This window comes from Molossus molossus, unplaced genomic scaffold, assembly GCF_014108415.1.
Source record: "Molossus molossus isolate mMolMol1 unplaced genomic scaffold, mMolMol1.p scaffold_m16_p_6, whole genome shotgun sequence".
Classification (NCBI taxonomy): Eukaryota; Metazoa; Chordata; class Mammalia; order Chiroptera; family Molossidae; genus Molossus; species Molossus molossus.
The window spans coordinates 42,477,911-42,493,487 of record NW_023425399.1 but is presented as its reverse complement, the minus strand read 5'-3'; the positions used below and the strand labels follow the sequence as shown (position 1 = coordinate 42,493,487).

Here is a 15,577-nt window from a genome sequence, read left to right as displayed (position 1 = left end):
TTCTCTGGGACAATTGTGCTGTCAGAGGCCTTTATTCCTTTGGTGAGCCCTTCCCTGGGGCAGCAGACAGAAGCCATATCTGGGACTCCAGCAACCTGGCTCACACTGGTAGCCCCACCCTGGTGACTCCCTGAGGCCCCACTTCACCCAACTTTCAGGCCCACCCAAGCTGTTGCCACTTGCTTTACCATAGGATTGGCCTGTCTTGGATCCAGCTTCAGGTTTTCCTAAATTCTTTCAAACGAGCAGCATCTGGTCTCAGCAAGCCCCATACCTCTCCTTAACTAATACACTGAAACAAACACAGGGAGGCAGCCAAAATGAGGAGACAAAGAAACAGGTCCCAAATGAAAGAACAGAACAAAACCCCAATAAAAGAACTAAGTGAAATGGAGATAATCAACCTAACAGATGCTGAGTTCAAAATACTGCTTATAAGGATGCTCAATGAACTTAGTGAGAACCTCAGTGAACTTAGGGAGGGCCTCAAGAGCATAAAAAAGGACCAGTCAGAAATCATGGATGCACAGTTAGAATTGAAGGAGGCATTAACTGAAATAAAGAATAATTTACACAGATTCAATAATAGAGTACGTAAATCCAAGGAGCAAACCATCGATTTGGAATATAAGGAAGCAAAAAATGCCCAATCAGAACAGCAAAAAGAAAAAAGAATCCAAAAAAATGAGGAGAGCGTAAGGAGCCTCTGGGACAACTTCAAGCGTGCCAACATTCGCATCTTGGGGGTGCCAGAAGGAGAAGAGAGAGAACAAGAAATGGAAAATCTATTTGAAACAATAATGGCAGAAAACTTCCCTAACTTGGTGAAGGAAAGAGACATACACGGCCAGGAAGCACAGAGAGTCCCAAACAAGATGAACCCCAAGAGGCCCACACCAAGACACATCATCATCAAAATGCAAAAGGTTCAAGACAAAGAGAGAATGTTAAAAGCAGCAAGAGAAAGGCAGCTAGTTACCTACAAGGGAGTTCCCATAAGGCTGTCAGCTGATTTCTCAAAAGAAACTTTGCATGCCAGAAGGGAGTGGCAAGAAATATTCAGAGTGATGAAAAGCAAGAACCTACAACCAAGATTACTCTATCCTGCAAAGCTGTCATTTAGAATCGATGGCCATATAAAGACTTTCCCAGACAAGAAAAAGTTAAAGGAGTTCATCACCCCCAAACCATTATTATATGAAATGATGAAGGGTCTTTTTGAAGAAAAAGATAAAATATATGAACAAACAAAATGGCAATGAATACATATCTATCAACAATGGAATCTACAAACAAAATGAACAGGTAGAACAGAAACATTCTCATATATACGGAGAACATTTTGTTGGTTGCCAGTTGGAAGGGGGTTTGGGGGAATGGGTGAAAAAGGTGAAGAGATTAAGAAGTATAAATTCATTGCTAGACTGACACAAACCTCAAAGGAAAAGGGGTTGGGGGGGGAATAAACCAAAGAACTTATATGCATAACCAATGGACACAGACAATAGTGTGGGAAAAGGCGGGAGTGGAGTGGAAGTGGGGAGGAAGGGGTCAATGGGGGAAAAATGTGGAACATCTGTAATACATTTTACATTCAACAATAAAGATTTAAAAAAAATAAAACAGTGAGAAAAAAAAAAAAGAATCCAGAAGGATATCTTAGCAGCAGAAGTTGCTCCCTAAGGAACCTGGAGTCTCAACCCCACACTAGGCTCCCCAGACCAGAGCAACAGAGCAGAGAAGAGGTACCACATAACATCTGGCTGTAAAAATCAGCAGAGATTCTGCCACCAGGGAGAGATGCAAGTCTGCTAGAGACACAGACACCCTCTTAAAGGGCCAATGCATAAAATCTCCTTCACTCACCTTGGGCTCTGGTAGAGGGAGGGCAGCTTGGAGCTGACTAGAGTCTTGCAAGGACAGACTGGGCTGTGTGACTCCAGGAAGAGCTGAAGGATCAGCCACCAGGGTCTCTGTGCTGAGTTCCTCTCCCATACGGCTCACAGATACCATCTTTCCTGGGGCAAACATTGCCCTCCAATCTGGACTGCACAACCCCACCCTCCTAATCCCCACTGTTGCCCTACCCAAGCTCAAGCCCTGCAAAGGAGTCTGCTACCTGAGCCTGTGGTATAGACTCTCTAAAAGGGATCTTGAAAGCAAACTCAAGGAGAATCAGAGACAGTCGTGTGGCTCTGGGGGAGAGACCATTTCCTCTTCCAACTGACCTCGGGTCAAAAGATCCCAGCCAGGCATTGCTGGACATAGCAGTTCCTCCAAGCACCAGCCCGAAGTGCCACATACCAGGCAGCCATAGTAGCCCCTCCAAGAACGAGCCTGGAACACCCCCCACTCAACAGTCATAGTAACCCGTCTAAGAACCAGCCCAGAGTGCCCACTGGAGCAGCCATAGTAGACTCTCGAAGTGTTACCCAGAGTGCTCCATCCCCCAAGACCATAATAGCCCCTCAGCATTAGCCCAGAGGGGCCCTCAGTAGCCAAAGTGGCAGTGTCCAGAACCCCCATGGTAGATCCACTATCCTCAAGAGGGGAAAAGCATTAGCTCCACCTTCCAACTCCCAGTGGCCCCTGCCTTACTGAGCTTGTGCTCCACAGCATTGTCAGTCACCTATGGCCAACGCATCTCCAATCCCCTTGCAAAAGACTCTGACTTTCTAGTAGGTCCAGGCAGACTCTAGCAGTCTGGAAAGAACTGAGTTATGTGGCTCTTCAGCAGGGCCATTTTTTGCAGCATATACCAGACTAACAGTCCTGTGCAGAACCCTCCCTACACAAGGCCAAACCTTGGTCTGAGTGGGCCCGATGAGTAATGTGAGAGAGACACATTGATGTGAGAGACATATCAATTGATTGCCTCCTGCATGACCCCAGTAAGGGCCAGGGATCGAACGTGCAACCCAGGCATGTACCCTTGACCACGAATCAAACCTACGACCCTTCAGTATACAGGCTAATGTTCTAACTGCTGAACCAAACCAGCACTGGCACAGAGTTTGAATCTATATCAGTCTGGTGAACACTACTTGCACCTACCTGGTGACTCACTGAGAGCCTCCCTCAAGCAACTCACATACCGCCAGAGGCTCTTTCAGTAACTGAGTCTAATAGGCAGCTAACAGGAGAAGGGTCTCAGGGAGCCTTGGGCCTTTTGCTGACCAGGCCCCTAGACTCAGAACTGGTGGAAACCAGCTTTGGTGTGCAGTTAGGCCCCTTGCACACAAACCCACGCCCATGCCCAGCAGAGGCAGCCACAAACTGTGGATCACTTTATAACTCCAAACAGGTAGCCCAGGGCCTCAACTGGCAGCACCTGACATCAATCAGCACTGAATACCCTCCTAAGGGGCCCCAGAACCACCACAAGCAGTGGTTCAGCCCACATTAGAGCATGACCCAAGCAGCTCCACAAGCAGCACAAGCAAAAGATCTCGGCAGACACCAGACCCTGTTGGGGCAAATTCAGCCCCCACACAGCAGCTCATACAATGAAAACGAGGTCAATCCTCATAGCCAGATAGAGGGGTAACACCAACCACAGATGGGCCAACAGCAATCAAGACTCAACCACAACAGGAAGGCTCGTATAACCACACATGGGACATTCCAGGACGACCTAGCACAGGCAATTAGGAAGACCACAACTTTGAGCTCCACAAGACATCTAGGCCACCATATCAAAGCAAAGCAGATCTACCAAATACACAGAAACAAATATAGAGAGGCAGCCAAAATGGGATAACTAAGAAATATGACCAAATGAAAGAACAGGATACATCTCCAGAAAAAGAACTAAATGAAATAGAGGCAAGTAAGTTACTAGATACAGAGTTCAAAACAATGGTTGTAAGGATGCTCAAAGAACTCTGCGAGAACTTTAACAACATGAAAAAGACATAAAAACCATAATAAAGAACCACTCAAAGCCATGACTGGTTTGACTCAGCAGTTAGAGCATCAGTCTGCTGATCAAAGGGTCACAGGTTTGATTCCTGGTCAAGGGCACATGCCTGGGTTGCAGGTTTAATCCCTGGTTGAGGTCATGCAGGAGGCAACCAATCACTGTGTCTCTCTCACATCAATGCGTCTCTCTTGCATTGATGCTTCTCTCTCCCTCCCTCCCTCCCTCCCTTACACACTATCTAAAAATCAGTGGAGAAATATCCTCAGGTGAGGATTAACCAAAAATAAATAAATAAAAGAACCACTCAGATATGAAGAATATAATAACATAAATGAAGAATACACTAGAAAAAAATCAACAGCTGGCTAAGTGAACTAAGGGATTGAATCAGTAATTTGGTAGGCAAGGTATCAAAACACACCCAATCAGAGAAAATAAGAATTTTTAAAAATGAAGAGAGTATAAGAGACCCAAGAAACAATATGAAGCATAACAACATCCGAACCATAGGGGTACTAGAAAGAGAAGAGACAGAGCAAGAAATGAATAACTTATTTGAAGAAATACTTGCTGAAAACTTCCCTAATATGGTAAAAGAAAAACAAGCAGGTCCAGGAAGCACAGAGTCATAAACAACATGAACCTAAAGAGAAAACAACATGAACAAAAAGAGAACATCTTAAAAGCAGCAACAAAAAGACAGTCACCTACAAGGGAGCCCCCATAAAACTGTCAGCTGACTTCTCAACAGAAACATTTAAAGTCGAAAGGGACTGGCATAGCCCTGGCCAGTTTGGCTCAGCGGTTATAGCGTCAGCCTGTGGACCAGAGTCCCGAGTTCAGTTCCTGCTAAGGGCACGTACCTCAGTTGCACTTTGTCCCTGGACCCGATTGGAGTTGTGAGGGTGGCAGCCACTCGATGTGTCGCTCTCACGTCGATGTTTCTCTTTCTCTCTTCTTCCCTCTCTCCCTCCTGCTCTATCTGAAGATGAATGCAAAAATGTCCTCAGGTGAGGATTAAAAAAAAGGGACTGGCATGAAATATTCAAAGTGATGAAAACCAAGTACATATAAACAAGACTACTCTACCCAGCAAGGCTATCATTCAAAATTAAAGATGAAATAAAGAGTTTCCCAGACAAGAAAAAGCTAAATTAGTTCATTACCATAAAACTAGTATTACAAAAAATGTTAAAGGGCCTTCTTTAAGAAAAGAAAGAAAAAGAAGACTATAGTTATAAAGAAAAAATGGCAATAAATGTATACCTATTAATAATCACCTTAATGTAAATGGATTAAGTGTTCTAATCAAAAGACAGAGGGTAGCTCAATGGGTAAGAAAACAATACCCAGAACTGGCAGGGACAGTCAGACCTAGTGCAGCCGAGGCAAAAGAAATAGGAATCCCTCCACGGTATAACCAGAGAAGCAGCCTTTGCTGGGGAAGTTGCAGTGTCTTAGAAAAAAACTGAGAGAGCCCATGGTGACCCCTGGCAACTCAGGTTTGTTTTCAGTCCATTTCCCAACACTGGGGAATCAAAACTTGGTGGCCTTACGTAGCCTGTCTTTGGGTTGTCATGGATACACTGGTAGAAGATGAGATCTGCATTCTAAATCATGAAAAAGCCCACAGGAGAGATACAGTGACTCTAGTCTCAATATATTCAGATAAGTCTGTTGATTCATATGTTGCCCTTGTCATTTCATATGAAGACATCAAAAAACGACTCAAGGATTCAGAAAAAGTGAACTCTTTCCTAAAATAAAGAGTAAGATTTTTTAAAGAAAAGCTGACAGGAGTTAGATTAGATGAAGGAACAACTTCTGTGGGAAGAGAACAAGTAAATAAGGTCTATCGTGCATATCAAGAGGTTTGCATTAATAAAGATAATTTAAAAAGCAAATTGGATAAAATGAACAAAGACAACGCTCAATCTTTGAAAGTAATGAGTAAACAACTGCAGTCTAATGAAGTAGACCTCCTCCAAGGACAGAGGTGGAAATTCAGCAGGTGATACGGAATCCACCTTCATCAAACTGGGTGGTAGAAAACTTGAACTGTGACCTGAAGATCCATGGCTCAGAACAAGAACTACAACTGATGAGGAAAGAATGTAACAATCTCAAAATATAGCTATATACAGCCAAACAAAGGGATCCACCTCCGAAAGACAATCTGCACAGCAGAGATCTCGAAAGACTAAGAATTTCAAGTGATAATATGCAAAATGCATACTGGAAACTGAAGAGAGAAATATCTAATTTATATCTGGTGATTCAAGTACAAGTTGAACTACTAAGAAAACTGAAAACCCCGACTGCAATCAAGAAAGCCTGTGCTCCTATAGGATGCATGGAAGACCTAGGAAAAGACAGCACAAAACTGCACTTCACAAATTTCACTGCAACATATGAAAGATACTCCCCTCTCTCACCAAATGGCAAAACCCTTTGTCATACCACATCTTCCCCTCTCCCAGGAGATATAAAGGTTTTATCAGACAAAGCAATTCTCTAATCACGAACAGATAACGAGAGACTCATTCCTCATGACTATACAAACTTTCAAGAACACAACTCTTAACAGCAAAAATTCTCTGGAAGATAATTCTTGGGTATTCCCAGGCCATCCTAAATCAAGGGAGACAGCATTTGGGGAAACTAAAAATAAAACACTGCCATTACCTGACACCACTGCATTACTTGGATCAACATAATGAAAACTGCCTTTATAAGAATTTATTCTGGAGAGATTCCAAAGTGGCGGCAGAATGACTGGAAGCTACACAGACCATATCCCAGGACCGAAATGGAATTACAACTAAAACACAGACATATCGACGGGAAAAAGCAACAGAAAAGCAGCTTACAAGGATCATATAACAAAGGACACTGACTCGATCCCAGTAGGAGTGTGGAGGCGCAAGAGGGGGGCTGGGAGCCCACATACAGCATCAGCCTTAGATGTGAGCAGCGCCATCGGGTTACACTTCCAAGCGACTCTACAGCGCAGATCCAGGACAGATGCTAAAATAGCAACAGCCACCCACCTTTGGCTCCAGCAGAGGGAGGGCAGACTGGACTGGAACTGTGTGGGGACACTCGGGATTTGGAGGGGGCTCAGAGCTTTTGCTGAGTTCCAGCCACGCAGGACAACGGCCATCTTGCTCCTTCCCAGGGCCATGGGGAGAGGCAGTGTCCCTTCCTTGGAGATTCAACCCCATTCTGTGGGGCATTGAAATGCAAACTGAGGCTCACTAACAACCAGCATCTGCCCCACCCTCAGGAAATCCCCTTACACTGAGCACCTGAGGGAGTTTTTCAACCAACTGACAACCCAAAACTCTTCAAGTAACCTCTGCTGATAGCCTCCAGGCAAAAAGATAAAGGGTAACTGTACCATTCCTGGGCTAGTAACTCTAACCAGGAAAGTAAGACTTGACAGTGGTGTTTAATGTGGGTCCTCCTTCACTCATCCAAACCAAGGAGAGGGAGCCACAAACAGCAGAACACCAACACCCACAGGGAAAACTTGGCAGGATCCAAAGCCCACTGTGATAACCAAAATGGTGAAACACAGAAACAAAAACCAAATGAAAAAACAAGAGACCTCTACGAAGATGAGATAAATATGGAGTAGTTAGCCAAGTTAACAGAGCTAGAATACAGAACCATGATCTTGAGGAAGCTCAACAGCATGAGTAAAAACTTACAGATGCTAAAAATCAACCAATTAAAATTAAAAACCACCAAGAAGAAATCAAAAAGGACATATCAGAAATAAAGAACACATTGGAAGGTCTAAATAGCATAGTAGAGGAAGCTGAGGACTGGATCATAGAATTAGAAGACAAGGTAGAAAAAAATCAACCAATCATAAAACCAAAAGGAAAAAACGATTTAAAAACAGGAAGACAGCTTAACAGAACTGCAGGACAACTGGAAACAATAATATTGGCATCATAGGAGTCCCCAAAGAAAAAGAAAATGAGCAAGGGTTAGAGAATATATTCAAAAAAATAGTGAGAGAAAACTTCCCTAATTTAGAGAAGGAAGAAGACATTCAAGTTCAAGAAGCACAAAGAGCCCCAAGTAAGAATACAAACAGGCCCACACCAAGACACATAGTAATTAAAATGCCAAAAATTGAAGACAAAGAGAGAATCCTAAAAGCAGCAAGAGATAAGCAACAGGTTACCTACAAAGGAACCCCCATAAGGCTATCAGCTGTCTTCTCACAAGAAACACTACAGGCCAGAAGGGAATGGCATAAAGTAATCAAGGTCATGAAAAACAATGATCTGAATCCAAGACTACTCTACCCAGCAAGGCTGTCATTCAAACTAGAAGGTCAAATAAAAAGCTTCCATACACACACACAAAAAAAAAAGGCTAAGGGAATACATTAGCACCAATCAGCACTGCAAGAAATGTTAAAAAGGATTGCTGTAATTAGTAGAAAAAATAGGAAGAAAAACATAACCAAACTAAACAAAAATGGCAATAAATAAGTACATATCAATAATCACCTTAAATGTAAATGGATTGAATGCTCCCATAAAAAGACAGAGTAGCTGATTGGATAAGAAAGCATGACTCATCTGTATGTTGTTTACAAGAGACCCACCTCACAACAAAAGACTCACGTAGGTTGAAACTAAAGCGATGGAAAAAAATCTTCCAAGCAAATGGAAAGCAAAAAAAACTGGGGTAACAATACTCATATCTAATAAAATAGATTTCAAAATGAAGGCATAACTAGAGACAAAGAAGGCCACTACATAATATGGAAAGGATCTATCCAACTGGAAGATATAATCTTGATAAACATATGCACCCAATATAGGAGCACCAAAATATATTAAAAATCTTCTGGAGGACTTCAAAGGACAAATCGACAACAATACAAAATGGACTTCAACACCCCGTTGACACCACTGGAAAGATCCCCTAGACAAAAAATTAGCAAGGAAACAGAGACTCTAAATGAAGCCCTAGACCAAATGGATTTAATAGATATCTACAGAGAATTACACCCCAAAACTACAAAATTCACATTCTTCTCAAGTGCACATGGGACATTCTCAAAGACAGACCATATGATAGGACACAAAATAAATCTCTACAAGTTCAAGAAGAGTGAAATCATATCAAGCATCTTCTCAGGTCACAATGGCATGAAATTAGAAATAAATTGCAACAAGAACATGCAAAGACATATGAACACATGGAGGCTACATAGCATGTTATTAAACAATGAATGGGTTACCATGGAGATCAAGGAAGAAATTAAAAACTTCCTGGAAACCAATGAAAACGAACACACAACACAAAATCTATGGGATGCAGCAAAAGCAGGTCTGAGAGGGAAGTTCATAGCACTACAGGACTACCTCAAGAAACAAGAAAAATTTCTAGTTGACTGTCTAACCTCACAACTTAAAGAATTAGAAAGCAAACAAAAAGAAAACCCAAGAGCAAGTAGAAGGAAAGAAATGGTAAAGATCAGAGCAGAAATAAATGACATAGAGACCAAAAAAAAAAAAACAATTTAAAGGATCAAGGAAACAAGGAACTGGTTTTTCGAAAAGATAAACAAGATTAATGGACCCTTAGCTAGACTCACCAAGAAACAAAGAGAGAGAACCCAAATACACAAAATCAGAAATGAAAGAGGAGAAATAATAACTGACACCACAGAAATACAAAAGATTATTAACAGCTACTATGAACAATTATATGGCAACAAATTTACCAATCTAAGCGAAATGGACGAATTTCTAGAAACACATAGTCTCCCAAAGCTAAACCGTGAAGAGATAGAAAACTTGAACAGACCAATTACAACTAAGGAAATTGAAGATGTAATCAAGACTCTTCCAGCAAACAAAAGCTCAAGCCCAGATGGCTTCATGGGGGAGTTTTACCAAACATTCAGAAAGTAACTACTACCCATTCTCCTCAAACTATTTCAAAAAATTCCAGAAGAAAGATTTCCAAACTCCTTTTATGAGGCCAGCATAATTCTAATTCCAAAACCAGAAAAAGACACTACAAAGGAACAAAACTACAGGCCAATATCCCTGATGAACATAGATGCCAAAATTCTGAACAAAATACAAGCAAATCAGACATCACATGCAGCAGAATTTTCACTGATACATCACCTAAGGCAACAGAAACACAGGAGAAAATGAACACATGGGACTACATCAAGCTCAAAAGCTTCTGCACAGCAAAAGAAACAACCATCAAAATAGAAAGGCAACCCGTTGTATGGGAGAACATCATTGCCAATGATACATCAGATAAGGGGTTCATTTCCAATATATATAGAGTACTCATACAACTCAACAAATGGAAGACAAAAACCCAATTAAAAAATGGGCAGAGGAGCTGAATAGACACCTCTCCAAACAGGACATACAAATGGCCAAGAGACATATGAATAAATGTTCAACATCACTAATCATCAGAGAGATCCAAATTAAAACAACAATGAGGTATCACCTCACACCTGTCAGAATGGCCACCATCAACAAATCATCAAACAACAAGTGTTGGCGAGGGTGTGGAGAAAAGGGGTCTCTAGTACACTACTGGTGGGAATGCAGACTGGTGCAACCACTATGGAAAACAATGTGGTGTTTCCTCAAAAAATTAAAAATGAAACTTCCATTTGACCCAGTGATTCCACTTGTAGGAATATACCCTAAGAAGCCTGAAACACCAATCAGAAAGAATATGTGTACCCCCATGTTCATAGCAGCACTATTTACAATCGCTAAGATCTAGAAACAGCCCAAGTGTACATCAGTAGATGAATGGATAAGAAAGCTGTGGTACATATACACAATGAGGTACTCTGCAGCTCTAAGAAAGAAAGATCTCTTATCCTTTGAGACGACATGGAGGGACCTAGAAAGTATTATCCTAAGTGAAACAAGCCAAGCAAAAAAAGACAAATACCACATGCTTTCACTTATTTATGGAATATAATGAACATAACAGTCTGAGGAATAGGGTAGACCCAGAAGCATCGAAGTAGGGTACAGACTGACAATCCCCAGAGAAGAGGGTGTGGGGGGAGGGAGGAGATAAACCACAGAACTTGTATGCTTGTATGCATAACCAATGTACATGGACAACAAAGCTGGGGATGCGGCTGGATAGAAAGGTGTCAATGGGGTAGAAAAGGAGAAACATCTGTAACAAAAATTAAATTAAAAATAAAAAAACAAAAAGGACCAGTCAGAAATGAAGAATGCACTAGCTGAAATAAAGATAATTTACAGGGAATCAATAGTAAAGTAGGTGAAGCCAAGGAGAAAACCACCAAATTGGAATATAAGAAAACAAAAACACCCAATTAGAACATCAAAAAGAAAAAAAGAATCCAAAAAAATTAGGACAGTGTAAGGAGTCTGGGACAACTTCCAGTGTACCAATATTCACATCATGGCGATGCCAGATGGAGACAGAGCAAGAAATTGAAAACCTGTTTGAAAAAATAATGACAGAAAACTTCCCCAACTTGGTGAAGGAAACAGACATACAAGTCCAGGAAGCACAGAGAGTCCCAAACAAGATGAACCCAAAGAGGTCCACACCAAGACACATCATCATCAAAATGCCAAAAGTTAAAGACAAAGAGAGAATCTTACAAACATCAAGAGAAAAACAGTTAGTTATCTACAAAGGAGCTCCCATAAGACTGTCAACAGATTTCTCAAAAGAAATTTTGCAGGCCAGAAAGGAGCGGCACGAGATATTCAGAGTGATGAAGAGCAATGACCTACACTCAAAATTATTCTATCCTGCAAAGCTATCACTTAGAATCGATGGACATATAAAGAGTTTCCCAGATAAAAAAAAAAAAAAAGCTAGAGGAGTTCATCACCACCAAACCAGTATTATATGAAATGTTGAAGGGTCTTTTTGAAGAAGAAAAAAAATATATGAACAATAAAATGGCAATAAATACATATCTATCAACAATTGAATCTACAAACAAAATGAACAAGCAGAATAGAAACAGACTCATAGATACAGAGAACTTTTTTGTTGCTTGTCAAATGGGAGAGGAATGGGGGGATGGGTGAAAAAGATGAAGGAATTAAGAAATACAAATTTGTTGCTAGATTGATGAACCTCAAAGGGAAGGAGGGAAGGAGGGCAGGAAGAGATAAACCAAAGAACTTCTATGCATATATGCATAACCAAGGGACACAAACAATAGTGTGGGGAAGTCAGGAGGGGTGCGGTATTGGGGAGGGGAGGGGTCAATGGGGAAAAAAAGGGGGACATCTGTAATACATTCAACAATAAAGATCAGTTTCAAATTTTAAAAAAATTTATTCTGAAGAGACTCATGCTTTGGTCATGAGGTTGCTGTACCTCCCACAATAGTACTCTTGAGAAATTATTTAATAAACTGAAAGTGGGTTTTGAATAAACTTTTTCAGAGTTCTTCAATGTACACATTTACACATACTACACCATATTATGTAGTTAATTCTCCAGTATGAAAGAGCAACTCTCCAGCTTCATATTCTGACTAAGAATCAGATATATTCTACTAATAATTAATGAACTTGAGGTGTTTCAAAAGGACAAAAAAATAATAAAGTAAAATCAAAATAAAAAATTGTTAAAACCATGGCCAAATATATGTTGTCTATAAGAGATCCACCTCAAACCTAAAGAAACACACAGATAATAAAAAAAAGAAAAGAAAAGAAAAAAGAAACTCAAAGAGCCAAGTCTGAGTGCCGCGAGCTGAGTAGAGCATGGGGGGCACGAGCAGCTCAGGCAGATGCAGCATCCGGTCCAGATTGCTGCAGCCAAGTAGCCTCAGGCGGTGGTGGCGCCCTGGAGAAGCTGCAGGTCTCCCCCAGGACCCTGGCCCCAGTCTCTTCCTAAGGCAGCAGCAGCACAGATTGGCACCTGAGACCAATCCCCAACAGCAACAGCAGAGGATGATCAGGTAGCAGGGCACCCCAGCCACAACCAGAGGGACCCACGTGATCCAGCAGTGTGTGGCACTGGACAGGACCTGCGTGAACGAGAAACCCATGGAACCCAGCAGGACCCAAGCAACCCAGCAGCCAGCGGCACTGGAAAGACCTGCATGACCAAAGCAGCACCTACCACAACAGACCAATATCCACCGCCAGTACTCAATCCTCCAGGATGCACAGCAGACAAGAAGTGCCACACACCAAGTCTAGAAGGCACAATAGCCTTATTTAATACACACCGACCTGCCTACACATCCCAACATCCCTCACTGGGCCTAGAACTACCAGACTGCTAAAATGGTGAAACAAAGAAACAACACCCAAATTAAAGGAAAGGAGGAATCACCAAAGAAGGAACTACATGAAATGGAAGAAAGCAATTTTTCAGATAAAGAATTCAAAGCAATGATTTTAAGGGTGCTCAAACAATTCAGTGAGAACTAAAAGCAACTTAATGAGAATTATAAAGAGCTCAGTGGGAAATACATCAGCTTAAAAAAAGAGGTAGAAGCTATAAATAAAATTCAAGAGGAAATAGAGAATGACATAGCTGATATGAAAAATACCTTAGAAGGATTCAATAGTAGACTAAAAGAAGCTAAAGACCGAATCCGTGAGTTAGATGAAAAGGTAGGAGGAAAAATGCCCAAATCAAGCAGCAAATGTGGAAAAAAAAAAATTAAAAATAGAAGGAAGTTTAAGGGAGCCTTGGGACAACACAAAACATAACAACATTCACATCATAGGGGTTCCAGAAAAACAAGAATCAGAGAAAAGAATAGAGAACCGGTTTGAAGAAATAATGACAGAAAACTTCCCTAACTGGGTGAGGGAAAAAGTTACACAGGTCCAGGAAACACAGAGAGTCTCAAGCAAGATGAACCAAAAAAAAAAAACTCACAGCTAGACACATCATTATTAAAATGGCAAACATTAAAGACAAAGAAAGAATCTTACAGGAAGTGAGAGAGAGACAGAAAGTTATCTACAAGGGAGCTCCCATTAGATTGTCAGCTGCTTTCCCAATAGAAACACTGCAGTCCAGAAGAGAGTGGCATGAAGTGTACAAAGTAATGCAAGGCAAGGGTCTGAATCCAAGACTACTCTATCCAGCAAAGTTATCATTCAAAATTGAAGGTAAAATAAAGAGCTTCACAGACAAAAAAAAAAAAAAAAAAAAAACTAAAGGAATTTACCACCACCAAACCAGCACTACAAAAATGCTACAGATACTGCTGTAAGAAGAAGAAGAAAGAGAGAGAGAGAGAGAGAAACACAGGCATAAAATAAGTATCTATCAATAATAACCTTAAATGTAAATAGCTTAAATGCTCCAATCAAAAGACACAGGGTGGCTGATTGGATTAAAAACCGCCGTCCATATATGTGCTGTCCACAAGAGACCCATCTCAAAACTAAAGATTCACACAGGATGAAAGTGAAGAGTTAGAAAAAATTTTTCCAGGCAAGTAGAAATGGAAAAAAAACTGGTGCAGCAATACTCATATCTGATAAGATAGACTTCAAAATGAAGGCCATAATAAGAGACAAAGAAGGTCACTACATAATATTAAAAGCATCAATCCAACAAGAAGATATAACCCTGATAAACATATATACACCAAATACAAGATCACCAAAATATATAAAACTACTTCTGAAGAACTTCAAAGGAGAGATCAATAGCAATACAAACATAGTAACTTTAACACCCCACTGACACCACTGGATAAATCTTCTAGACAAAAAATTAACAAGGACACAGAGTCCTTAAATGACGAACTATATGAGTTTGACTTAATTGATATATACAGAGCTGCAGAATATACATTCTTCTCAAGTCCACACTGGACATTCTCAAAGATAGACCACTTGTTAGGACACAAAGTAAGTCTCTACAAATTCAAGAAAACTGAATTCATATCAAGCATCTTCTCAGATCACAATGGTATCGAACTAGAAATCAATTACAACAAAAACGCCCCAAAACATTCAAACACATGGAGGCTAAACAGCATGTTATTAAACAACAAATGGGTTACCAAGAAGATCAAGGAAGACATTAAAAAATTCCTGGAAACCAACGAAAATGAACACACAACACAAAATATATGGGACGAAGCAAAAGCAGTCCTGAGAGGGAAGTTCTTAGCCCTATAGGCCTACCTCAAGAAACAAGGAAAATTCCTAATTGACTTTCTAACCCTACAACTTAAAGAACTAGAAAGTAAACAAAAAGAAAAACCCAGAGCAAGTAGAAGGAAATAAATAGTAAAGGTCAGAGCAGAAAAAACGACACAGAAATTTTTTTAAAAATTCAAAATATCAATGAAACAAAGAGCTGGTTCTTTGCAAAGATAAACAAGATTGATGGACCCTTAGCCAGACTCACACAAAAAAAGAGAAGACCCAAATAAACAAAATCAGAAAAAAAAAGAGGACAAGTAACAACTGATACCACACAAATACAAAGGATCATTAAAACATACTATGAAAAATTATATGCCAACAAATAGGACAATCTAGGGGAAATGCACAAATTTCTAGAAACACAGAGTCTCCTAAAACTGAACCAGAAAGAGATAGAAAACTTGAACAGACTAATAACTAAGGAAATTGAAGAGGTAATCAAAAC

General features: G+C 40.6%; 1 protein-coding gene and 1 pseudogene across 2 annotated transcripts in view; one reads left to right on the top strand and one right to left on the bottom strand.

Moving 5' to 3' along the window:
* DTD1 (D-aminoacyl-tRNA deacylase 1) overlaps positions 1-15,577 on the bottom strand; it is a 237,654-nt gene that overhangs the window by 197,250 nt on the left and 24,827 nt on the right. The gene's annotated exons all lie outside the window — the stretch shown is intronic.
* On the top strand, positions 5,500-6,697 carry LOC118618359 (annotated as a pseudogene).